Here is a 24,757-nt window from a genome sequence, read left to right on the forward strand (position 1 = left end):
TAATCCCAGACGTTAGCAGGTAAACCTCACCGTAACAGGACCACTCAGTTCATTCGGGAGCATTTAGCTCTGTTTCCAGGCATTGTGGAAGTCCTAGATGGGTCCCCATGGTCTCTAGCACAGCGAGCAGCTGTTCAGTGCACAGGTTTTGTGCGGGCAGAGCTAATCTGGAGTGCCAGCTTGGCCTCACCAGCTGCTCTGACTGGGGAAAACAAACTAACCTTTCTAGGCCTTGGTCTCCCTACCAGTAAAATGGGGGTCATAATGCCTAGTTCAGAGTGTTGTGGTGATAAATACGTTATATATAAAGGATGTGTTAGTTATCTACTGCCGCATGACAAATTACCCCCCAACATAGTGGCTTAAAGCAACAAGAAGTCTTTTTATTATCTCATGGTTTTTGAGGGTCAGGAATTTAGGAGTGGCTCAGCTGGATGGTTCTGGATGGAATTTCTTTTTTAAAAAATCATCTGTTTTTAAGTTTATTCACTTGAGAGAGACAAACAGACAGAGGATGGGTGGGGGAGCGGGTAGAGAGAGAGAGAGAGAGACACAGACACACAGTATCTGAAACAGGCTCCAGGCTCCAAGCTGTCAGCACAGAGCCCGACACAGGGCTTGAACCCACGAACCATGAGATCATGACCTGAGCCGAAGGTGGATGCTTAACCGACTGAGCCACCCAGACGCCCCTGGATGGAACTTCTCATCCAGTTCAGCCCAATGGCAGCCTGGGCTGCAGTTCATCTGATGGATAGACAGGAGCTGGAGGAACCACATCTAAAGTTGGTCACTATGTTAGGTCGAGAAGTTGGTGCTTAGCAGGATGTCTTGGTTCCTCTCCACACAGGCCTGTCTACAGGACTTGTAGAGTGTCCTTGGTGCATGGTGACTGGCTTCCCCGAGTGCAATCCATCCAAGGACCAAGGCAGAAGTTGCAATACCTTTTACCACTTAGCCCCAGGAGTCGCACATCACCACCTCCACTGTATTCTGTTGGTCGTACAGGTCAGTCCTGATTCAACACAGAAGGGGACCATGTAAGCACATGCACGCTGGGAAGTGAGGATCGTGAAGGGCTGCCTTGGATGTTGGCAACCAAAGGGCTTGCCCAACACCTAACTAAATGGCAGCTGCTAAGAGGATTATGATTCTCTGCTTCGTATCATTTCCACAAAGAAAGAACGCTTCCTTGTCTTTTGCTCTAAGGGCCAACCATTTCTTCTCTCCTCTCACGTCTAGTGGCCCGCCAGACCCATGGTGACGTCAGGAAGGGCAGCACCCCGTGGCCTCACTCCAATACCTTAAAGATAAACTCTGAGACTTTTAGCCCCCTCTGTTTCTTTCCTCATTTATGTAATGAGACTCCCTCACAGCACTTCTGGATTTCTCTGATGATTTGAATGCTGTAGCCAGTCATGATCGGCAGGACATAAGCAATTGCTGAAGCAGGAAAGATGCTGACTTCTGGTTTATGGTCCAGCTCTGCTAGGGAGAAAGCAGTGACCCCGATCACCCCCGTGGCAGGGCAGAGATTGTGCTAGAAATGGAAATGTGTCGTTAAAAGGCAACTAAAGAGCAGTGTTTGTCAGCAGCAGCCCCAAGTACCCGGTGACTTTCCTTTGCAGGTGCTATGCATTCGATGAGACTCTGGTTGGCTAGTGATAGGATGGTCAATGACACCTCGGTGAGAGAAGCTGCCAGTTGTTTTCCAAGATCAGTTTTTCTTTTCTTCCACGGTTAGAGAACCGCCAATCATGAACTGGGAACAAGATATCCCAGAATAAAAATTACATTCATCAGGCTCCCTTGACAAAGCTCTGGTCAATGGGAGATAGTGGAGGTCATGTATGCAACTTCTGGAGAGGGAGCAGGTATCTCTTCTCTTATTCTTTTCTTCTGGCTGGAATTCTGATGAAATGATTGGAGCTCCAGGAGCCATTTTGGACCATGAGTTGACTTTGGGAATGGAAGCCATTGTGGCAGAGCAACAAAGAGAATAAAGCTGGGTCCCTAACACCACAGAACTCTCTTCTAACTCTGGGCTGCCTACCTCTAGATCTCTTAAACATTAGAAAGAAATGAACTTTTCATTTAAAAAAATCATTCTTTGTTGTTTTTTTTTTCTGTTACTTTACAACAAACCTAACCCCAACTGGCACAGCTTCCTGTTGCCATGGCCATTATTACAGTTCTTGCACATGACCTGCCACCAGGCATGCGTTTACATGTTACTGGAAAGTCTGCAGAAATGATCCCAGGAGGAAAAAGATAAACCATTGTTTATATTTTCATGCAACATTTATTGAGCACCCCCTGCTATATGCAAGGCACTGTGAGGGGTTCCAAGATGAACTAAGCCGGGGTGACTTAGTCGGTTAAGCATCCAACTCTTGATTTCAGCTCAGGTCATGACCTCATGGTCGTGAGATCAAGCCCCATGTCGGGCTCTGAGCTGAGTGTGGAGTCTGCTTGGGATTCTCTTTCTCCTTCTCTCTCTGCTCTTCCCCCATTCACCCGTGAACTCTCTCTAAATAAATAAATAAATAAATAAGCATTTAAAAAAAAAGATGACTGGGTCTCATCCTACAGACCTCACCTACCAAATTACACGGAGGAGGTCAAGCAGCTGTATGTTGAGTTTGTTTTGAGTTTCTCTTCTATCTGGGCCCCCTGTTGCCATCACTTTGTTTCTTCATACATTTCATTCATTCATTCATTCATTCGACAAATATATATCAAGAACTTTACCATGTCAGGCATCGTGACAGGTGCTGGCATCATAATGACGGACTAAAGCAGGGGTGGTACATGTCCTCGTGAAGCTAGCGGCCTAGGGTGATGCAGAGCAGTGTGGCTATACTTTGGGTTCCTTTGCCTTAAAAAAAAAATTATAATAACATTACTTATTTATTCCCAAAATGATATATATTCAATAAGTGAACAGAAGAAAATAATCTCATACAGTTCAGAAACAAATACTGCTAACAGTTTGCTATGTTTCAAAAGCCTTAGTGTAAATATCCTTTTTCTCACCTTGGGAATACTTTGTTTTGGGCCTGGCTTTTTTTACTTAATAGCATATCGTGAACGTTTCACCATGACAATAAACATACTCCTACAACAGCAGTTTGAGAGGGGCCTATGTTTTACACTGAACAGAGCTATGTAATTTATGCAATCCCCTATTGGACGTGTAGTCAGGACTTAATTTTCACAATTATAAAGGGGTACTATAATGAATATTCCTATAGCTACACATTTTGTATACTTATGATTATTTCCTTGGGGTAAATTCTTAAAAGTAGAATTGCTAGATCAAAACGTATGTATAATTCTGGGACTCCTGGGTGGCTCAGTTGGGTAAACATCCAACTTCAGCTCAGGTCATGATCTCGCGGTTCATGGGTTCGAGCCCCGCGTTGGGTCCTGTGCTGACAGCTCGGAGCCTGGAGCCTGCTTCGGATTCTGTGTCTCCCTCTCTCTTTGCCCCTCCCCCACTCACACTCTGTCTCTCTCAAAAATGAATAAACATTAAAACAAGATTTTAAAAACTGTATGTATAATTCTAAGAGTTTGGTACAAACCTAAATTAACTTTAAGTGGTTAGACAAATATAGTCTCTCCCTCAGAGGCCAAGAGTTCCACTGAATTCTTTTTTTTTTTTTTTAATTTTATTTATTTATTTTGAGGGAGAGAGAGAGAACCCTAGCAGGGAAGGGCCGAGAGAGAGAGAGAGAGAGAGAGAGAGAGAGAGAGAGAATCCTAAGCAGGCTCTGCACTCACAGGGTGGGGCTTGAACCCACTAACCCTGAGATCACGACCAGAGCTGAAACAGAGTCAGACTCTTAACCAACTGAGCCATCCAGGTGCCCCTCTTTTTTTTTTTTTTTTTTAATTAATATAATGACTTAGAGAGGACTCCCATAACTTGACGAATCCCTTATATCTTCACACGATTCCTTTTTCAGACTGCTTTCCTTCCCAGAGGAAAGAGCAGAGCTTCTGGAGAAGTCAGGAATCTGGCCAAGGGCACAGAGACATGGGCCAGGCCTGGTAACAGCAGCCCTAGCAAAAGTCCTCCTCTACAATCAGACCTGCGTGACTCCTACCGAATGTTCTTTGAGCTGATGAAAATGCACATTATGCTCATTCATGAGGCAGAACGCTCTGATTCAAGCTCTCAACCCCCCTGGCAACAGTTTAGCAAGGATGGTGCCACATCCCCTTCACTGAATTCATCTCCTCTCCCTTTTCCTCCTCACTCCCATTCTTTGCCACCAGATTATTATTTTCCAAAACAAACAAACAAACAAACAAAAAGACTTTCCTGGATTTCCTGTCTTGAAAACGATACGAAGACACGCAGAAAAAAATAAAATAAAAATCACCTCCAAATATTGCTCCTTAGCGATACGACCTCTGTTTGTACATAGGCGAACAGCTTTCCAGATGTCTCTCTGGACATCTCGAAGCTCCAATTATAGCTCCCAATTAGTGTTTAATCTTACAACAAATTCATGAGATGGGCCACATTGCCTTTCTTTTATAATTACGAGAAACGAAGTGTTAGAGATGTCCAGTTACTTGCTCGAGGTTATGTGGGGAGCTGGGATTTGATCTCACTCTTACTCCAAAGCCTGTAGGTCTCACCCATTGGGTGATTTCTCCAACTCTCCTGCTTTCCTGTTTCTGTATATGGACTTGTGTAAATGGAGTCCCTTTATTACCTTAATCATTTCATCCAAAAAGGTGCTGTGAGAGGCACCTGGGTGGCTCACTTGGTCGAGCATCCGACTCTCGATTTCAGCGCAGGTCATCATCCCAGGGCTGTGGATCTGGATCCTCGCTGAGCATGGAGCCTGCTTAAGATTCTCTCTCTCTTCTTCTGCCCCTCTCCCTGGCTTGTGCTCTCTCTCTCAGTCTTGAAAATTAAAAAAAAAAAAAAAAGTGCTATGGGCAAAGATGTTTCGACAGTGGGCTGTAAAGTTTAAATCTTTTTTTTTTTTTTAATTTTTTTTTTCAACGTTTATTTATTTTTGGGACAGGGAGAGACAGAGCATGAACGGGGGAGGGGCAGAGAGAGAGGGAGACACAGAATCGGAAACAGGCTCCAGGCTCTGAGCCATCAGCCCAGAGCCCGACGCGGGGCTCGAACTCACGGACCGCGAGATCGTGACCTGGCTGAAGTCGGACGCTTAACCGACTGTGCCACCCAGGCGCCCCTGGGCTGTAAAGTTTAAATCTTAACCGACTGCTTCCTGAATCTGTGATTTGGTCCTACTTAACCTCAGGCCATTTTCCTCATCGGTAAAATGAGGATTATCATCCCTTGAACTTGGTTATGAGCATTGAGTAACACCATATATGTAAAACACCTGCCACACGGTCAACACTTATTAAATAGCACTTCTCATTATCTTTCCAGGCAAGGAATATGGATCACCATTTGAATGGCAGTTCATTGTGATATGTGGGGGTATAGCATGATACATTTACCACACATTAAATAATGTCTTGCCTTGACAGATGTTACGTTGTCTTTAATTGTCTCGCCTGCCACTAATGTGCATCCCAACATATTCATCTTTGCACATTTGTTCCATTGCCTCTCAAGGATAATTTCTGCAACAAGAATGGGATCCAAATGGATGGATAAGACAAATATACCCTGCAGATGGGTTGTACCAACTCACTTTAAGAGGGAGTTTCTTCGTGCAGGAAATGGGAGCAGGAAAGTCTCCCCTCCGGTTTCTCGTTCTTCCTTCTCTGCTACCTGTGAGAGGCAAGGTGCTTTCGAGAGGCCTCTACCACCCAACTAATTCTGCTAAAACTCCGCCTTTCTTCCTTCCTTCCTTTCTCAGATTAAACAACAACAACAACAACAACAACAACAACAACAACTTGTTTGGTGGGGCGCCTGGGTGGTTCAGTTGGTTAAGCATCAGACTCTTGGTTTCAGCTCAGGTCATGATCTCACGGTTCATGGGATCAAGCCCCGAGTGGGGCTCGGCACTGACAGCGTGGAGCCTGCTTGGGATTCACTCTCTCCCTCTCTCTCCCTGCCCCTCCTCGCCCCCAATAAATAAATAAACTTAAGGGAAGAAAACACTGTTCAGTGTCATAGCCAGGAGCCCCAGACCTTCTGTTACAAAAGGGTAAGATTAAAGGTGCCATCATCAGTGGATAACAAAACAAAACAACAATTGCTGGAACTCAGTTCTGTGGGTTCTGCTGTGTGTGTGTGTGTGTGTGTGTGTGTGTGTGTGTGTGTGTGTGTGTGTTGGATCTGTATGGTATGTTTGCACACAGGCAAATACAGATTTGGATGATTTATCTGGAAGAGGGTATGTGTCTAAGGGATTCATACACATATGCAAATATGTGCGTGTCTACATAGGTGTGTGTGTATGTGTATATGTATCTATGTATGTATGTGTATAGTATATATATAATATATGTAGACACACACATATACATATATATATAATATATATAATATACGTAGCCAAAATTTAAAGCAGAAAAATCTAACCCCTTCTTCTCAAGTCCCAGAGTGGTATTTCCTATAGAAGAATTAAAAAGGTCTTTGTTTTTTTCATGTTTACAAATACTACGGAATATCAAATGTTTATTTTTCTGATTTTCACAGACATTGCTGATCTCCATGTGACGTTTTTGTAACAAGCCTGTACCTTAAAACGAGACTAGGTGAGGGCTGCAGTCGGAGGTGGTGGGCAGCCAGAAAGGCATTTGCAATTGATTCGAAGGTGAATACTTGCAGCCAGCCCATTTCCAGGATTCCACGTTAGGACTACACCCCACCTGTGACTTCCCTGGAAAAACCCTCTGAACACAGAAACTCAGCTCCACCCTTCTTTGACTTCAGATCCATAGGAGAGATATAGAGTGGTTTTCATTATTTTTTAAAATTCAGTTTTACTCTCGATTTCTTTTTTTTTTAAATTTTTTTTTTCAACGTTTATTTATTTTTGGGACAGAGAGAGACAGAGCATGAACGGGGGAGGGGCAGAGAGAGAGGGAGACACAGAATCGGAAACAGGCTCCAGGCTCTGAGCCATCCGCCCAGAGCCTGACGCGGGGCTCGAACTCACGGACCGCGAGATCGTGACCTGGCTGAAGTCGGACGCTTAACCGACTGCGCCACCCAGGCGCCCCTACTCTCGATTTCTTAAGGAAAGCAGCCATGCGGGACTGAGTCGGGCCGATGAAGCCGGAACCAAATCATCTGGTTTATCTGCCTGGAGCGAGACTGGGCTCTTTGCAGCAATGCTGTTCCCCAGAGTTTTCTGGTTTGGCGTCAAGCCCCTGGGACAAAGCCTCACAGGGAAGCAGACCGTGCAATTGGGCAGAGGACAGCACCCCCCCCCCCCGGCCCCACCTTGTTTTTTTCAATGTAGTGGCATCTGTGGTTCGTGTCAATTCTAATAACGCTCAAGCCATCCCACCCTCCAGCCAAACATTAACAAGGAGGTAAGGTGAGAAGTCCATATTATTTTAAACACATTTTAAACACATTGAACATTTTCAGAAATGCCATGTAAGCTATCGCGGAATCCCCACCACCCCTAATACTTCACCGGATTCAGTGTTCAACCTTCAGTGGAAAAGAGCAACGCATCCGGAGCCCAGTGTAGTCCCGGCCCTGCTGCTAACCAGCTGTGCGAGGGGGAGCAGCTCCCCACACTCTGCTGTCCCCTCCCCGTGGCCACAATACAAGCGTTTTCCAGCTAACTCGTGGAGCAGCCACTGTAAGAACCAACGGAAAACATGAAAGCGTTTTAGAAATCTACAATGCAAGGTATTTATCACAGCTGGCCTGGTTTATGTGAATTGCCTGAGAAGACCTAGAAGGGAGGGGAGAGACGGATTTTATTCAGCTAGCTGCCCTCATCGTCCTCCTGAGCAAGACACAAGGCGAATTCTTCTCCGTCCACGCAAGCCGATCGGCACTTACGTACCGCCTGGCTCTTGCTCCAGCTCCTAAGTACCTCCAGGGAAGAAGATTCTATCCCACCCAGGCAATTCATTCCCCAGTTCAGAAATCCTCATTATCTGGGAGTTCTTTCAATGTCTACCCAGAGCCCCTTGCACAGCCAAGTGAATTAATTGCCTCTTATTTTGATCTCGGAGGAGATAAGGATTATCTCCTTCACCCTGGCCTGACCTTGCAGGCTGTTTAGATTCTTGCTCTGCTGCTGTGTTTTCTTCTTCCTCTCCCCAGTGAAGGAAAGCCAAGAATTTATTTTAGATGCTGTTAAGCGGAATATTAAGAATTTATCTTACGTGCAGTTCAAAAGATAATCTGGCAAGAAAGGAAGCGTCAGAAGGAAGCTGAGGATAGGCTTCTAGATAAGGGGAATATTTGCATGTTGCTAACAAAGCCGCCTATGGCGAGGGCTTCTCCTGATGTTGATCACTGAAGTCCCATCTAATGCCCAGGAAAGAACCGCCTGGAAGGCAGACAAAAGAAAACAATGTTTCACAGCAAGGACTGGAGCCCTGAAAAGTCTCTTGCCACCGGCCCAGCAAGGGTAGGGGTCCACAGTGCTCTGTTTTCCAGAATCTTCCTTTGTAAGACTTGAGAAGGCTCTAATGGCACTCAGCACAAAAGATTCAGGGGTACATATAACCACCCTCTGTATGTTACAGAAAGAAAAATGCAAAGATATTCTCGTTCTTCCCTTTTGCACCTACAAGAATGAACTCTCTATCAAAGCTCAGGGTGTTTTGTTTTGTTTTGTTTTTCCCCCTGGTAGTACTAAACTATTGAAATACATTCCAGCACTGTGATTTCGACAGTGAGGCTCTTATTTTTTTTTATTTATTTATTTATTTATTTATTTATTTATTTATTTATTTATTTATTTATTTTTTGCTTTCTAGAACAAAAGGGCTGCTGTCCATAAGGGGGGCCATTTTGAATTTGAGGAGAAAATGGGAAGGGGCAGGCATGGAAACTGCCACCGTCAGAGTCCACGTTGGCTTATATACCAAGGCAGAAACAGGACTTCTGAAGGTCACCACTGGCCTCCCATCACTGCCGTAGTAAGGCTTTCCTTGTGGCTGTTGTATGTGAGGGTGAGTCTCCAGGCCCAGAGTCACCTGCAAAGTCTTGGAAGCCAACCATCTTCAGCTATGTCAGCCCCTCAGCCTGTAGATCTGGGCACTAGGCCTGCTCTCGACATTAGTGGGGTCCAGAGCAGCAGCACGACTGGAAGCCCCCATCACCCAGCCTGCCCTACCTCTCTTTCCAACCCTGGTTCCATCTTGCAGTGAAGCTCTATCCATACCTCCTGCCCCCGGCAAAAGGCTGACCTCAGCCACAACCCAGATCCGTCAGGAACAATCCAACCTTAGGAGGATGGATCCAGGGAAGAGATCCACATAGGCCTTGCAAATTACCCTCTAACTCTGTGGGCAGGGAATTCCGAGATTCTGGGTAACCAGAGCATGTTCTAGAATAGGGATGGGAGTACGAGTTCCAGGAGGCACATCCTCTTGGCCCCCTGGTCTGTTTGCTCTGTGGAGGAAGGACGTACTTAGGTAGACAGGGTCTACAGCAGGGGCTTCTAAAACTCACTACACTTGCTGAGTGTAGGCAAGTTGCTTATTCTATCTCTGACTCAAAGTCCCCAATCTGTTAAGTGGAAATTATAGTAACACTTATCTCACCGGCTGTTGTGAGTGAATTCCTACAAAGCACTTAGAACAGTGAGAGCTCTCAGTGAGCACCCAGTGAGTGACAGTCCGTGTTCCAAGCAGGAAACCAGACACCCACAACTGCGTTCACATCCAGTCCCCTTTAAATACTCTCACCACCGCGCAGTTGCTGTGAACAGTATTCTAGACCAACACTGTCCAAAAGAAATATGATGCAATTAGTAAGTAATTTTAAATTTCCTAGTGGTTACATTAAAATTTTTTTTAACGTTTATTTATTTTTGAGAAAGAGACAGAGTGCAAGCGGGGAGGGACAGAGAGAGAGGGAGGCACACAATCCAAAGCAGGCTCCAGGCTCTGAGGTGTCAGCACAGAGCCCGATGCAGGGCTTGAACCCATGAACCGTGATATCATGACCTGAGCCCAAGTCAGATGCCTAACTGACTGAGCCACCCAGGTGCCCGGACCTAGTAGTTACATTTTTTTTTTTAAAGTAAGAAGAAAGGTGCCTGAGTGGCTCTGTGGGTTAAACATCCGACTTCGGCTCAGGTCCATGATCTCACAGCTTGTGAATTCAAGCCCCGCATTGGGCTCTATGCCGACAGCTTGGAACCTGGAGCCTGCTTCAGATGCTGTGCCTCCCTCTCTCTCTGCCCCTCCCCTGCTCTCTCTCTCTCTCTCTCAAAAATGAATAAACATTAAAATAAATTTAAAAATGAGAAGGAACAGGTAAAATCAATCTCATAATACATTTAATTTAACCCACTATATTTAAGGTATTGTCATTTCAACATGTAATCACTACAAAAGTTACCACTGACATATTTTACGTTCTTTTTTTGTAATAAAGCTTCCAACTTGTGTTTATTTTGTACTTACAGCACATTGCAACGTGGACTGGCCACGTTTTACCTGCCCAGTAGCCACAGGTGGCTCATGGTCAGCTTACTGGACTTTGCAACTCTGGATCGTTGCTACTCCAAGGGTGGCCTGCCACCCAGCCACCCCTGTACCGTCTGGTGGTTCACTAGAAATGCGGAATCTCAAGCCCTGAATCAGAATCTGCATTTCAGCCAGACCCCCAGGTGGTCTGCGTACGTATTAAAGTTTGAGCAGCACTATTGGCTGAAGGCAAACCGGGAGCTTGCAGAAAGCAGAAAGGAATGCTCTTCTCTTACCTTTCCTTCTTTGTGCCTCTTCCTCCCTCTGGCTTTCCAGAAGGTGCCAGCCCTGGCTCCATTTGAGACTCCTCTAGAGAGCCTGAAAAATACGATACCTGGACTCCGCTCCAGAGATCTTGATTTAATCGGTCCTGGGAGGAGCCCGGGCAACAGGTGTTGTTCAAGAAGTTCCACAGGTGACAGTGACGTACACCTGGGCAGAGAGTCACAGGCTAGCCCAACACTGTAGCCTCGTTCGGTCCTGCCGTGCGACGGGGTGAATACACCTGAACTCACATCCTAGAGGGCTTTGGAGTAAGACAGGTCGAGCAAAGCAGCTCACGTAAGCAGTCACAGCTCTGTAAAATTGCACAAATACTCCTAATTGTCCCACAGACTCCTAGTAATCGATGCCATACGTGAAAATAGTATCCCTCGGAGCAGCTAAGGCATTCTTAATTTGGCGGCTGCTGTGCGTTCCTAGCTCAGCTGATTCCCCTGGTGTGATGAAATATGGAGGGAATATACAATTCATACATTTATTAAATAACTAATTGTCCTAATAAAAGTACCCCTGTTCAACATATGGATATTGTTGGTCCTTTTCAGGAAACAGTTGTCTATTAATAAATAAACAGATAGTTACTGACTCCCTCCTGCGCCAGACCTAGTAGAACTGCAAAAATGTTTCCACATGGCACAGTCTACCTTCAAGGACTTCATCACCTCCTGGGGACTGACAGGGGTCTGCAGTTCAGGACAGTCAAGTCGTATCTGTCCTTCAAGTGTCTCAATCCGCCAAAAGTGGAGATCAAATCTAAAATCTTCGTTACCAGTACTTAGGATGTCCGAGGGATTTCCAACACCATCCCTTTTTTATAGTATAGTTAGCATTTTTTTTTTTTTAGTTTTATTTTTTTAAAATTTACATCCAAATTAGTTAGCATATAGCGCCACAATGATTTCAGGAGTAGATTCCCTAGTGCCCCTGACCCATTTAGCCCATCCCCCCTCCCACAACCCCTCCAGCAACCCTGAGTTTGTTCTCCATATTTATGAGTCTCTTCTGTTTTGTCCCCCTCCCTGTTTTTAGATTATTTTTGTTTCCCTTCCCTTATGTTCATCTGTTTTGTCTCTTAAAGTCCTCATATGAGTGAAGCCATATGATTTTTGTCTTTCTCTGACTCATTTCACCTAGCATCATACCCTCCGGTTCCATCCACGTAGTTGCAAATGGCAAGATTTCATTCTTTTTGATTGCCGAGTAATACTCCACATTTTCTTTATCCATTCATCCATCAATGGACATTTGGGCTCTTTCCATGTTTTGGCTATTGTCAATAGTGCTGCTATAAACATGGGGGTGCCTGTGTCCCTGCGAAACAGCACCCCTGTATCCCGTGGGTAAATGCCTAGTAGTGCAATTGCTGGGTCGTGGGGTGGTTCCATTTTTAGTGTTTTGAGGAACCTTCATACCGTTCTCCAGAGTGGCCGCACCAGCTTGCAGTCCCACCAGCAACGCAAAAGAGATCCTCTGTCTCCGCATCCTCGCCCACATCTGTCGTTGCCTGAGTTGTTCATGTTAGCCATTCCGACAGGTGTGAGGTTGGTATCTCCTGGTGGTTTTGAATAAATGTAATTTTAAATCATTGAGGGTCCAACTTGATAAGTCTTCCCCACTGTTTTGGAATACTGTCTATTTACCATAATAATGAAATGGGCACAGACAGGAAGCATTTTTCATTATGTAAATCACAAACACTGGGAAGGAAGACTTCTTGGTGCTGTACCGCCTTCCAGAATGTGGAGGAGGGGAAAGGAGATGCACACCTGTTCCTCTGCTTGCATTCTCTTGCCCAGTAGGGGATTCGGGAAAGGCAGAAGAGGAGAGAGAAAGGGTGAAGGATCCCAGCTGCAACAGAGCACATCATCCTATGTTGCTTGACGTCTCTCCCACTCAGATGGCACCTGGCATTCTTACTGTGACTATAGCTTGCAAAATGCATCTCTTTTTTTTTTTTAATTTTTTTTTTTAACATTTATTTATTTTTGGGACAGAGAGAGACAGAGCATGAACGGGGGAGGGGCAGAGAGAGAGGGAGACACAGAATCGGAAACAGGCTCCAGGCTCTGAGCGGTCAGCACAGAGCCCGACGCGGGGCTCGAACCCACGGACCGCGAGATCGTGACCTGAGCCGAAGTCGGACGCTTAACCGACTGCGCCACCCAGGCGCCCCCAAAATGTATTTCTGCCAAAAGTTTTGTGCAGATGTAAAACAGAGCGTCAAAAAGAGAGTGAGGAAGGCTAAGGGTAAGGGAGGAAATGTAAGAGAGAAGACGGCTCTGAAAGACTGCTTTGAGGTAGACACAAGAATCAGTGGGCCCCAAATGACAGCTGTTGGAGGCCACATAGATGCCCCACGCGCTGCCGAGCACCTACATTTTTTTCCAGCACTGCCTAGGCTGCCCTCACTGGAAACTGGCCTTCTTCCCAAAGCAAAAAGTCTCATTTGAAGAACCAATCAATTGGACAGCATACTGGTCATTCTACTGTGTTGCATTGAGCCTTAGTGTGGCTACCTTGGGGAACAGTGTAACAGACATCAGGTTGGCTGCTTACAGCCAAAGGGCCTGCCCGGCAGAACCCACGGCTGGAGCTGCACCTGTACCCTTGGCACGCTGGCTGTCCGCCCCACCCCTCTGGCTCCTGCATGCAGCCAGGTGACAGGGACTTGGCAGGCGCCTCTCTGGCTCTGACTTGCAAGCCTTTATCAGGGACCTGCTGCCCGCACTTGACTCTGGGAATGCAGACAGCATGGCCCACGAGACTGTAAATGTCAGGCTGCCATCGGCTGTCTTTCTGTGTGTATCATCGGGAGGGGCAGGGCTGATCTTAAGCAGACAGCGAGCACCATCATGGCAAGCAAAATGGGGACTTGGAGCCAATGGGGTATGATGAAAAGGCCTAACTCCCTCCTGTCCCCATTTTGGGGCACTGGCCTGCTGAGCCCATCTCCCTGGAAAATTGCCTTTGTAATTGCGTGACACCTAGGAAAGCATAATAGCATGTTTCCCCAAGTAGCCTCTCAGTGAAAAGAGACTAAGTCAGGAGCGAGGGAGAGAGAGGGAGGGGCAGGCGGGACACTTTGCCGCTGACACAGGTAGTAGCTGTTTCTCCATCTTCAGATGCTGCCAAGGTAAGTGAAGCCTTGTCTCGTTTGCTAAACGAAGGGCGAGCAGCTGGGGCGGGCAGACGGGGAGCGGGAAGCCTGGCCGTGATTCAGGCACACGGGGCTTGCTAAACCAGTGTGTTTTCGAAGGTGGCAGAAAGGGGAAGTGGGAAGAGAATGACTAATAAGGAAGTGATTATTAAATAGAACCTGTCTGCGCCTGGAAGCCCGTGTGACAGCCCCAGGCAGGAGAGGGAGCAAGCCTGTTATTAGGACTGACGAACACACAAGCGCTGCGTCACTCCAGGCCGCGCCACTGCCCCCATCTAAAGCCCCGTGCAAGTGTCCCTGCTGCCTCGGGAGTGGGCCACACAGGAACAAAGTACTGTAGACCGACACAGGACCTGCTCTGTCAGAGCACGTGCGGAAGAGGCCTGACACGAACAGAACCGAAGGGACGCAAAACGAAAGGATCAGGAGCCTAATTAGAAAATACAGCAACATTGGGGCGCCTGGGTGGCGCAGTCGGTTAAGCGTCCGACTTCAGCCAGGTCACGATCTCGCGGTCTGTGAGTTCGAGCCCTGTGTCAGGCTCTGGGCTGATGGCTCGGAGCCTGGAGCCTGTTTCCGATTCTGTGTCTCCCTCTCTCTCTGCCCCTCCCCCGTTCATGCTCTGTCTCTCTCTGTCCCAAAAATAAATAAACGTTGAAAAAAAAAATTAAAAAAAAAAAAAAAAGAAAATACAGCAACATCGCAGAAAACGCCAATTAAAGGGGGAAAATCCATGGTGTTCTACCTCCCCAACGAAGGTATTTTCCTCTTGCAGAAGCTCTTCTACAAAATTTTCTACATACACATTTCTACAAAATTTTCAGCGTGCTCAGAACCTCGTGCTGCCTTTTCCATTTGTCCCCATTTATAAACAGTTCCCAGTGTTATTTCATACTCTTCTTATCGTAATTGCTATAGAAGAGTCCACCTACTGGATATACCACAATTTGCTGAAATAGTCCTCTATTCTGTAGTAGGTTGCTTTCTTTGTAACAACAGCTTTATTGAGATGTAACACGGTTGAAGGGCACAGTAGTTTGGAGTAACTTTTACACAATCATCAGTAAGTAAAACAGGCTGGGAACATTCGCCATTACTGTTAGGAGAGTTTCCTGTTCTCCGAGAACGCCATGGAAGAGTGCAAGGGAGGAGAGGCAGGATTTTTCTCCAACCCCGCGTCGCTCTCCAGTTATTACCTAGTTATTGCCTCCTTTATGGCGAAACTTGGCAGCGTGCTTACATTTACTGTCCATCCTTCCTCACTTGGAGCTGACTCTTAGAACTGAGCTTCTGATCTTATTCCCCCTTGAAAACGCTCTCCCCGGGGTCACCAGCTCTTCGGCCCCCACCTTATTTGACCTATCGGCTGCATTTCTCTCTTAACCACTCCCTTCTTTAACCCGTCTTTTCCCTACATGCATTGAGTAGGATAGATATTGATTCGCCACATTTAAGAGACCCAAAGAAAAATCGTTGCTTAAAAAGCGTAGGATTTCACTTCCCTTTCATGTAAACACTGGAGTCGGTAATTTGGCTCTGCTCTGTGACACGGTCAGAGGCCCCGGTTTTTTACATCTTCTTGCTCCAACATTCCTGGCTCTTTCCCCTGTGTGCATGGTCCACGATGGCTCTTCACCGCTGCTTCATTCCGCCATTGGAAAAGGTGGAAAGACCGGGGAGAACGTGCCCCTTCCCTTTCAGAGAAATCACCTGTAGTCGCGAACACTTCTGTTCAGATCCCATTAGCTTGAACATAGTCATATGTAGCTGCCACAGAGGCTGGGAAATGTAGCCTTCAGCTGGATGAACATGAACCCTGTCAAACATTCTACCACCATGGAAGAGAGAACAGATGTTGGATCCACCCATGTGGATGTCATACCCACCCATGTGACTACTACCACTCAGACTTCTATGTATTTAGGGACATAATGATTTTTTTTTTTTTAATTTTTTTTTTCAACGTTTATTTATTTTTGGGACAGAGAGAGACAGAGCATGAACGGGGGAGGGGCAGAGAGAGAGCGAGACACAGAATCGGAAACAGGCTCCAGGCTCTGAGCCATCAGCCCAGAGCCTGACGCAGGGCTCGAACTCACGGACCGCGAGATCGTGACCTGGCTGAAGTCGGACGCTTAACCGACTGCGCCACCCAGGCGCCCCCATAATGATATTTTTTAAAGACGGGATCATACCGTATATGTGTGTTGGTAAACAGACCCCCCCTTCCCCTCGTTAGTGTATTGTAAAAGTCTGTGTCAATAAATACCCTTACATAACATGACTTTCCATGTTAGATAATGGAATAGCATATGTGTATGCCATAATGCCCTTTATTAACCGTTAGGTCATTTCAGTTTGTCCTTTATGAGTAATATGAGGATGGACATTCTTGTGATTTCCTTAAAATCAATTTCCTGATGTGGAAACGCTGGACCAAAAAATCATTTTGATAGCTTTTAATACCGGCTTTTCTTTAGTCCTAATGCTCAATTTTTCAACAAACCTGATTCAGGTGAAAGCCCTTTGTTAATTTAAGTGATTAGATTTTTTCTACTGGATTGAGATGTAATTACATATAATGAACTACACCCTTTTAAAGTGTGCGCTTTGGGGCGCCTGGGTGGCGCAGTCGGTTAAGCGTCCGACTTCAGCCAGGTCACGATCTCGCGGTCCGTGAGTTCGAGCCCCGCATCGGGCTCTGGGCTGATGGCTCAGAGCCTGGAGCCTGTTTCCGATTCTGTGTCTCCCTCTCTCTCTGCCCCTCCCCCGTTCATGCTCTGTCTCTCTGTCCCAAAAATAAATAAACGTTGAAAAAAAAATTAAAAAAAAAAAAAATAAAGTGTGCGCTTTGGTGACTTTTAACACGAATACACATGTGTGAAATCACAGCCACGATTAAGACATAGAACATTTCCATTGCCCCCCAAAGTCTCCTTATGCCCCATGTGGTAATTTCCTCCTCCTCCACATTGCTGATCTGTCTTGTCACCACACAGATTAATTTACGTTTTCTAGAATTTTATATAAATGGCATTATATAATATGTACCCTTTGCTTCTGGCTTCTTTGACTCAGTGTAATGACGGATATCAGCAGCGTGTTCCTTTTTATTGCTAGCAGTGTTCTGCTTCATAGATATGCCCTATTTATCCACTCACCCACTGATGGACATTTGTGTTGTTTCCAGTTTTTAGCTCATATGAATAGGACTGCTCTGAACATTTGTGTACTGGTCCTTGCGTGGGCATTCGTTTTCGTTTCTCTTGTGTAAATACCTAGGAGTGGAAGGACAAGGTCATACGGTAAGTGCATATTGAATTATCTAAAATATTTATTTATTAAATAGACATTTTTAGAGCAGTTTCAGCAACACTGAGTAGAAAGAACAGAGCTCCCATATAACTGTATGGCCACGCACCACAGCCTACCCCTATCAACATCCCTCATCAGGGTGGTATATTTGTTGCAATCGATGAGCCTACATTGACACATCATTACCAACCAAAGTCCATGGTTCACATTAGGGCTCACTCTCGGTGTTGTACATTCTATGGATTTTGATAAATGTATAATCACACATATCTACCATTATGGTGTCATACAGAATAATTTCACTGCCCTAAACATCCTCTCTCCTCCTACTATTCATCCCTCCCTTCCCACTGGCCCCTGATGATCACTGATCTTTTCACCATCTCCATGGTTTTGCCTTTTCCAGAATCTCATATAGTTGGAATCGTACAGTATAGAGCCTACTCATATTGGCTTCTTTCACTTAATCTGTCATGAAGTCTTCATAGCTTGATGGCTCCATTCTTTTCAGCACTGAATACTATTCCATTGTCTGGATGCACCGCAGTTTATACATCCATTTACCTACTAAAAGACCTTGATTGCTTCCGAGTTTGGGCTATTATGAGTAATGATGCCAGATGACTTTTCAGCTCATTTGACTTACAACCAAAGAACACAATTTCTGGGTCATATGTTAAGAGTATGTTTAGTTTTATGGGAAACTTCCAAGTGATCTTCCACGTAGGTCTACCATTTTGCATCATCAACAGCAGAGAATGAGAATTCTGTCTCTCCACATCCTCCCAAACATTTGGTGTTGTTGGTGTTCTGGATTTTGGCCATTCTCATAGGTGTGAGGTGGTATCTTATTTTAAGTTGCATCTCCCTAATGAAGTAAGATGTGGAGTATCTTTTCATATGTTTCTTTGCCATCTGTATGTATTCTCTCTCTTTTTAAAAAAAAAATTTATTTATTTTGAGCGAGAAAGAGAGAGTGGGGGGAGGGGCAGAGAGAGAGAGAGGGAGAGGGAGAGAATCCCAAGCAGGCTCTATGCCGTCAGTGCTCAAATGACTGACCACTCACAGGGACCCCGTATTTGTATGTATTCTTTGGTGAGGTGTCTTTTCAGGTTTTTCTGCTGAGATTTTAATCAGGTTGTTGGTTTTCTTATTTTTGAGCTTTAAGGGTTCTTTGCATATTTTGCATAATAGTCCCTTATCAGATATGTCTTTTGCAAATATTTTCTCCCAGTTCTGTGGCTTTTCTCTCATTCTCTCAACACTGTCTTTTGCATAGCATGCATTTTTAATTTCCATAAAGTCCAGCTTACCAATGACTTCTTTCATGTACCTTTGGTGTCGTATTTAAGAAATCATCGTCATACCCGAGGTCATCTAGATTTTCTCCTATATTATCTCCTAGGAGTTTCATAGGTTTGCATCCTACATTCAGGTCTCTGATCCATTTTGAATTAATTTTGGTGAAGAATATAAGGCCTGTGTCTAGATTCGTCTTTTTGCATGTGGATGTCCAGTCATTCCAGGACCATTTGTTGAAAAGACTATCTTTTGCATATTGTATTTGCTTCCATTCCTTTGTCAAATATCAGTTCATTGTATTTATGTGAGTCCGCTTTGGAGCTCTCGGTTCTGTTCTATTGATCTATTTGTCTGTTCTTTCAGTAATACCACACTTACTGTAGCTTTATTAAAAAACTAGGGGCGCCTGGGTGGCTCAGTCGGTTGAGCGTCCGACTTTGGCTCGGGTCACGATCTCACAGCTCATGAGTTCGAGCCCCGCGTCAGGCTCTGTGCTGATGGCTCAGAGCCTGAAGCCTGCTTCGGATTCTGTGTCTCCCTCTCTCTGTGCCCCTAACCCACTCGCATTCTGTCTCTGTCTCTCTCAACAATAAATAAACATCAAAAAAAACTTTTTTAAATAAATGAATAAAAGTCTTGAAGCTGGGGAGTGTCAGTTGCCCGACTTTGTTCTTCTCCTTTAATATACTATTGGCTATTCTGTTTTCTTTGGCCTTTCTGCATAAACTTTAGAATCAGTTTATTGATATCTACAAAATTAACTTGCTAGCAAATGTATTTAATGCCACTGAACCATATCTTTAAAAACGGTTAAAATGGTAACTTCTATGTTACATATATTTTACCATCACAACATAAATAAAGGAAAGAAGAAATAGAGCATATAGGAGATGAAAATATTTTCCTTGCCCTTCTTAGGGTCCCTGGAATTAAAGTAACAAGGACAGGTTAACAGAAGAAATGCACATAAATTTATTTAAGTTTTACGTGACATGGGAGCCTTCATAAGGAAATGAAGATCCAGAGGAACAATTAGACCTGAGTATTTTTAGGCTAGGTTTGATGACGAGTGGACAATCGTGGAGGAATATGATAGGTTAATATGTTGAGGTAAGTATAGTAAACTGGGGAAAAATTAACAAGACCTGTTTGGGGGGATTCTTTTTATAAGGTTGTTCCCTTCCTCCAGGTGTAGGGAGGGTACCTCTCACATGCGAGTTTTACGACCAGTTTCAAGGAAGAAGGGCGGCGGAGGGGAGGGGAGTCAGAGTGACCTTCCTGCTTTTGCCAGTTTCTCAAACTCTTTCAGCTTAAAATATATTCAAAATGCCAATATTTTGGCATTCTGTATTTTGGGATAGCATGTCCTGATCCCCAGCAAGGGCAAGAGAGAGAAAGGGGAAGGAAGAGAATAAGGAAAGCAGGCAGGCACACATCTGGGAACGGTCCTACGTTCCAACACAGCAGCAGAACGTGGTGTCACAAAAGTCTATGAAAAACTAAAGCAGCCCGTCTTCAGCCCTAAAACTGCGAATTCTCAACCCAAAAGGAAGTGTTTCATTTCGTTTCATTTGCATATTAATGCAATGCAAATAGCAGGAGGGTAGGACGGGAATGGGGGAGAAAACGCCACCAGCCAGTGAAACACTTGGTTGCAAAGTTGAGCACAGCACGTCAGTGTGAAGGGCGTGAAGGTAACAGACGAGGAGCCATAAGGTCTGGTGAAATACAGTCAGCTTATTCCAAAGATCTGAGGACAGACAGAAATGTTACAACAGACAGACAGCAGCAGGCTCGGTGGGCGTCAGGACGAGACAGGTCAGAGTTCAACTGAGGTGCTGTCCGTGACCGCGGCAGGCAGCGATGTGCGAGGGGGGACACACTGGCTGGGAAAGCCCCCACGCGCTGCCCGGAAAGGAGCGCTGGAGTGAACGCAAGGTTTCACATCTGCCCTGGAAGAGGGCGCAGAAAATTGGAACATACCCTTAAAAACTCACACTGCATGAACTGGTGGTTTGTTTCTGCACCCAGCTCTGTTGAAGACTGGAGTGCTATTTAGGTGTCTTTTTGCCTGAAAAGAAAAAAAAACAGTTTTGTTTTGTATTGGCGAGGCCAGAACAAAGACTTCTCTCTGAGATACTTCCGGCATTGTCTTCAGATGCTGTCTCTCGGGGTCTGCCTGGTTCCAATTGTGGACAGAATGTGTATTAGATGCTGTGTGCTTCCTGGCTGCGTTGGCCTTCCTCTTTCCCAGCAGCCATCTCCCACCCCCACCCCCCACCCCCGAGCTGGACCCTGCTTCTCATCCGTCTCTCCCTGCCATGCACCTGTTCTGGTGTTCTGTTCTACCCAGCCCTCACTACAAACGTAGAGAGAGAAGACTGGAGATTAAGGAGGTGCAAGGCAGTGGAAAGTATACCTTGAAGAAGCCGCAGACAGAAGAGGGCAGGGGTCTGATGATGGTGGCGGCGTGGGGGAGAATGGGCCATAATCCACCCGCGTGTCCGCCAGAGGTGAGGGATGGGGAACCACCTACTGCATTTTTGGACTGGTACTATTCCCTCTCTTCAGTTTCTTTCCCTTCAATGATAGTCACGTCCGGTTCATTCTCTCCTGGGGTCCGATTCTATGCAAGGTGACTATCTTAGCTCCCTAAGGCTGTCCTAACAAACTACTCCAGACTGGGTGGCTTAAAACAACCGAAATGTATGCTCTCATGGTGCTGGAGGCTGGAAGTCTGAAATCAAGGTGTCGGCGGCGTTGGTTCCTCCTGCGGACTCTGAGAGGGAATCGGCACTCAAACTGGGGGTTCGGGGATCCTGGAGGAACGAAGGATAGCTTAGGAGGATTTCAACATTTTGTCTTTGCGCTTCAATAAAAACCTTCAAGCACATGTACGCAAACAAACTCGTCCGGGTCATCTGGATGGACACGGGAGAACTGAATGCTGCTCACAATTTCAGCAGAAGTTTTTTTGCTCTTGTGTTTCTTACCTTTTGGGGGTGTCTTGAAATGCTGTTTGGCCGTCACGGGCTGCTGAGGAACGGGTGTAAGTCACAGAGGAAGAGGTCCCAGAGCAAATCCCACAGAGGCTGGCAGCTTACGCACATGGGAAGAGCCAGGAGAATGGAGTTGGGAAGCCCAGCTCAGGTGACAGGGGACTGCCATTCACCCCCCGACCCTGCAGTCCTGCGGGGCTGGCTCTTCCAGCCTTTCAAGAGGAGCGGGAACAGCGCATTTTAGGTGTAATATCTTCATTCTTTTATAACGGCAGCTAATTGGAAAAAAATGAATCCTATGAGGGTCAGGTGAAACACGTCCATCCATGGGCCACACGTAGCCTACAGCCCTCCAGGTTACAATGTCCAGACCCGAGAAAGGTTGTCGGCAAGTTGAACCATCGCGCGGCACATGGTGGGTTCGGGATGCCCGGCTCAAAAGAACCCCGTCCTAGAAACTGGTGTTTCAAGAAGGCGAATTAATTTCAGCAAAATAACAGCATTAATCACAAGAGCCAACTTTAGTTCTGTTGGTTTTTCTCGACTTGTACTCTTGCCTTTGGTCGTATAGTTGTAAAGAGTGTATTTATCGATATTTAAGAAAGGTCCTCATTTCAGTAATTTAAATCAATGGTGGGAATCTGTGGGATATTGTCATTTTCGAGTCCAAGAATTCACGTCCTATCTTCTCTAACCTTCACAGAAATCCTTAGGAATATGCATTATGATTCCCACTTTATAGGCGAGAAAATAGACTCAAAGAGGTTAAGCGAGCGTCCCAGACTCACATAACTAATTCCAGGCAGCGCTGGGATTTGAACCCAGGCAGGGCTGTCTCCAAAGCCCACGGTTTCAATACCGACTCCCTAATTAGCAGTGCTGGACTTGTGAATGATGCTGTGACTCTCCCACCTGAGTCCTCCTACCCTCTGAAAATTTAGGGTAGACAAGGGGAGTGGTCAAGACTCAGACATCCGGGGGGCGCCTGGGTGGCGCAGTCGGTTAAGCGTCCGACTTCAGCCAGGTCACGATCTCGCAGTCCGTGAGTTCGAGCCCCGCATCAGGCTCTGGGCTGATGGCCCAGAGCCTGGAGCCTGTTTCCGATTCTGTGTCTCCCTCTCTCTCTGCTCCTCCCCCGTTCATGCTCTGTCTCTCTCTGTCCCAAAAATAAAATAAACGTTGAAAAAAAAAAATTTAAAAAGACTCAGACATCCGGGATTCAGGTCTCCGAGGGACGATTTCAGAAGGGCTTAAGAGGAATCTGTGATCAGAACAGTTATCAACGATCTCTCAGTTCCGCCGCTGGTCATCTTGAGCTTTATGGCCTGCAAATCTAACCACCATTTATAATTTTGTTTTTATGGATAAATATCACACCAGTTCCAACAAACATTTGGAACCAGCGGAATGTAATCTAAACTGCTTATGGTCAGATCAGGTCTGTGGCTGATCAGGAATCTGCTGAGAAGATGGTATTTAAGTCCCTTATGGGTGGATTAGTGTTCTCTCTGACTCATGTCCCACACTGTCTCCCCCCCCCCCCCCCCCAGCTTCGTCTGCTACTGCATGAAGGGCCTGGAATCAGAAAAGTTTAGTATAGGCTCATCAGCACACCTGGGCAGAGGGACCTGAAAGACGTACGTACTTGGCCAAATACACTAACCCATGCATGGGGGAGAAACCGGGCAGGAAGTGCAGTAAAATTTTAGCAGTGGTTGTCTCTGGGCTGGTAGCATTGTGGGAGATTTAAATTTTCTTCTTTATGCTTTTCTACGATATCAAAACAATGTATTGCTTTTGATAGGAAGAAAATTATTTTTGGATGAAAGAGAAAGGCATCGATGAAAAAAAAAAAAACAACTCACTCCTGGCAGTGGGGAAGGAACACTATTGCCACACACAGCCATCTGTTACGTCTTTTTAAGTGTCCCCCAGTGGAAGAAGACAATAGGAGTCACAGATTGGATTTGGAGTAAAATTTGGACAATTGTGACGGCTGGATGCGTTCCAAGGCACTTGTTAAAGATGTCGGCAGCGACACACGTCTTTGTTTCTTCCCCATCGACTCCTATCCAGCTGAGCACTTACTCCTCCCTCCTTCCCCCCACCCAAGCCTGGGCTCTTTCCCCTCCTTCAAGGGACTGGCACTTGAAAGGGAAGTGTGTGTGGTCCCCCAAAATAAAGGTGGTGCCTGCTCCCTAATCCACTGTGGTTGTCCTGGGCGGAAGGCCCCTTCTGCCACCTGCTGCTGCCACGGGCATTGGTTTTGTACCCTTGGTGGGCATCTCTCCACACCGTAGGCGGCCATCATGTGAGCGTATGCGCACCTCCTCACTGACACGGGCCCTGCCTTGAACCCTTCTGCAAGCCATCAGTGGCTCCTTCTCTCAGGTACTAACATAACTTCCCGCTGGGGACCCATGCCCCCCACATCCACATCCTCCTTTTAGTATTGAGTCTGCAACCCCTCCCAGCCCTTCAAAGCCACCCCCCCACCCCATCTCAAATTCCCAGTCTCCACCTCCCTGCTCCAACCCTTCCCCATTTCGGGTAACTCCCAGCCCTCCTTAGAAGGGCCCCCAATGACCAAATTGACCAAATAGAGACCTGCGTGGGGGTTGCCTTTTCAGCAGCCTTTAAACCACAGAAAAGCCAATCATTCTCCACGGGAGAAGTGGGCCCAGAACTAAAGAACACAAAATCCTGGAAAAGGAGGAAATTGCTTTACTCTTTTGCTCAGGAGTCGAAAGCAGCAAAACGAATCACTAACTGGGTGCTTATGTGCAAACAAAATCTGTAACTACAGAAATGACTCCAATTGCCCAGGTTATCTGGGCGTAGGGGAGGGGCAAGGGGACCGTCTCCTCCTCCCAACGTATTCCCCAATGTCGCTTGCCTTCCACATGTTATGTGGTAGAAAGCACGGAATGTCAAATTTACCGTCTTCACCGTGTTAAAACGTACAGTTCAGTGGTATTAAGTCCGTCCACACTGTTGTGCAACCATCCCCGCCGTTTATCACCAAAGCTTTTCTTTTTCATCTTCCCAAACTGAAACTCTTGACCCATCAGACACG

At 46.0% G+C, this 24,757-nt stretch overlaps 4 long non-coding RNA genes across 7 annotated transcripts in view; 2 read left to right on the forward strand and 2 right to left on the reverse strand.

Moving 5' to 3' along the window:
• LOC121028535 (uncharacterized) overlaps positions 1-4,856 on the reverse strand; it is a 6,494-nt gene extending 1,638 nt beyond the window's left edge. For 2 of the 3 annotated variants that reach the window (XR_005789285.1, XR_005789284.1), the window contains exons 1-2: positions 4,731-4,856; positions 2,752-2,878 (exon numbers count right to left, since the gene is read on the reverse strand). This is a non-coding gene — a long non-coding RNA (uncharacterized LOC121028535). Of the gene's footprint in view, positions 1-2,483; positions 2,531-2,751; positions 2,879-4,730 lie in introns of those variants that run through there. The other variant, XR_005789286.1, reaches the window with a different exon arrangement.
• Positions 1-6,922, forward strand: part of LOC121028536 (uncharacterized) — an 8,345-nt gene extending 1,423 nt beyond the window's left edge. The window contains exons 2-3 of the long non-coding RNA XR_005789287.1: positions 851-1,008; positions 6,653-6,922. This is a non-coding gene — a long non-coding RNA (uncharacterized LOC121028536). The remainder of the gene's footprint in view (positions 1-850; positions 1,009-6,652) is intronic.
• A 263-nt stretch (positions 6,923-7,185) lies between these two features.
• Positions 7,186-11,284, forward strand: LOC121028537 (uncharacterized). Its single transcript, XR_005789288.1, has 3 exons — positions 7,186-8,643; positions 8,908-9,102; positions 10,566-11,284. It is a non-coding gene; the product is annotated as an uncharacterized LOC121028537 (long non-coding RNA).
• Positions 11,285-16,903: 5,619 nt separating this feature from the next.
• Positions 16,904-22,654, reverse strand: LOC121028540 (uncharacterized). Of its 2 annotated transcripts, XR_005789293.1 has the most exons (3): positions 21,676-22,654; positions 20,666-20,753; positions 16,904-17,343 (listed from the first exon to the last, which is right to left on the reverse strand). It is a non-coding gene; the product is annotated as an uncharacterized LOC121028540 (long non-coding RNA). The 2 variants fall into 2 exon arrangements; XR_005789292.1 differs by lacking the exon at positions 21,676-22,654 and having other exon boundaries at positions 20,666-20,943.
• Between the last annotated feature and the right edge of the window lie 2,103 nt (positions 22,655-24,757).

This window comes from Herpailurus yagouaroundi, unplaced genomic scaffold, assembly GCF_014898765.1.
Source record: "Herpailurus yagouaroundi ecotype Mexico unplaced genomic scaffold, PumYag 100, whole genome shotgun sequence".
In the NCBI taxonomy this organism is placed as follows: Eukaryota; Metazoa; Chordata; class Mammalia; order Carnivora; family Felidae; genus Herpailurus; species Herpailurus yagouaroundi.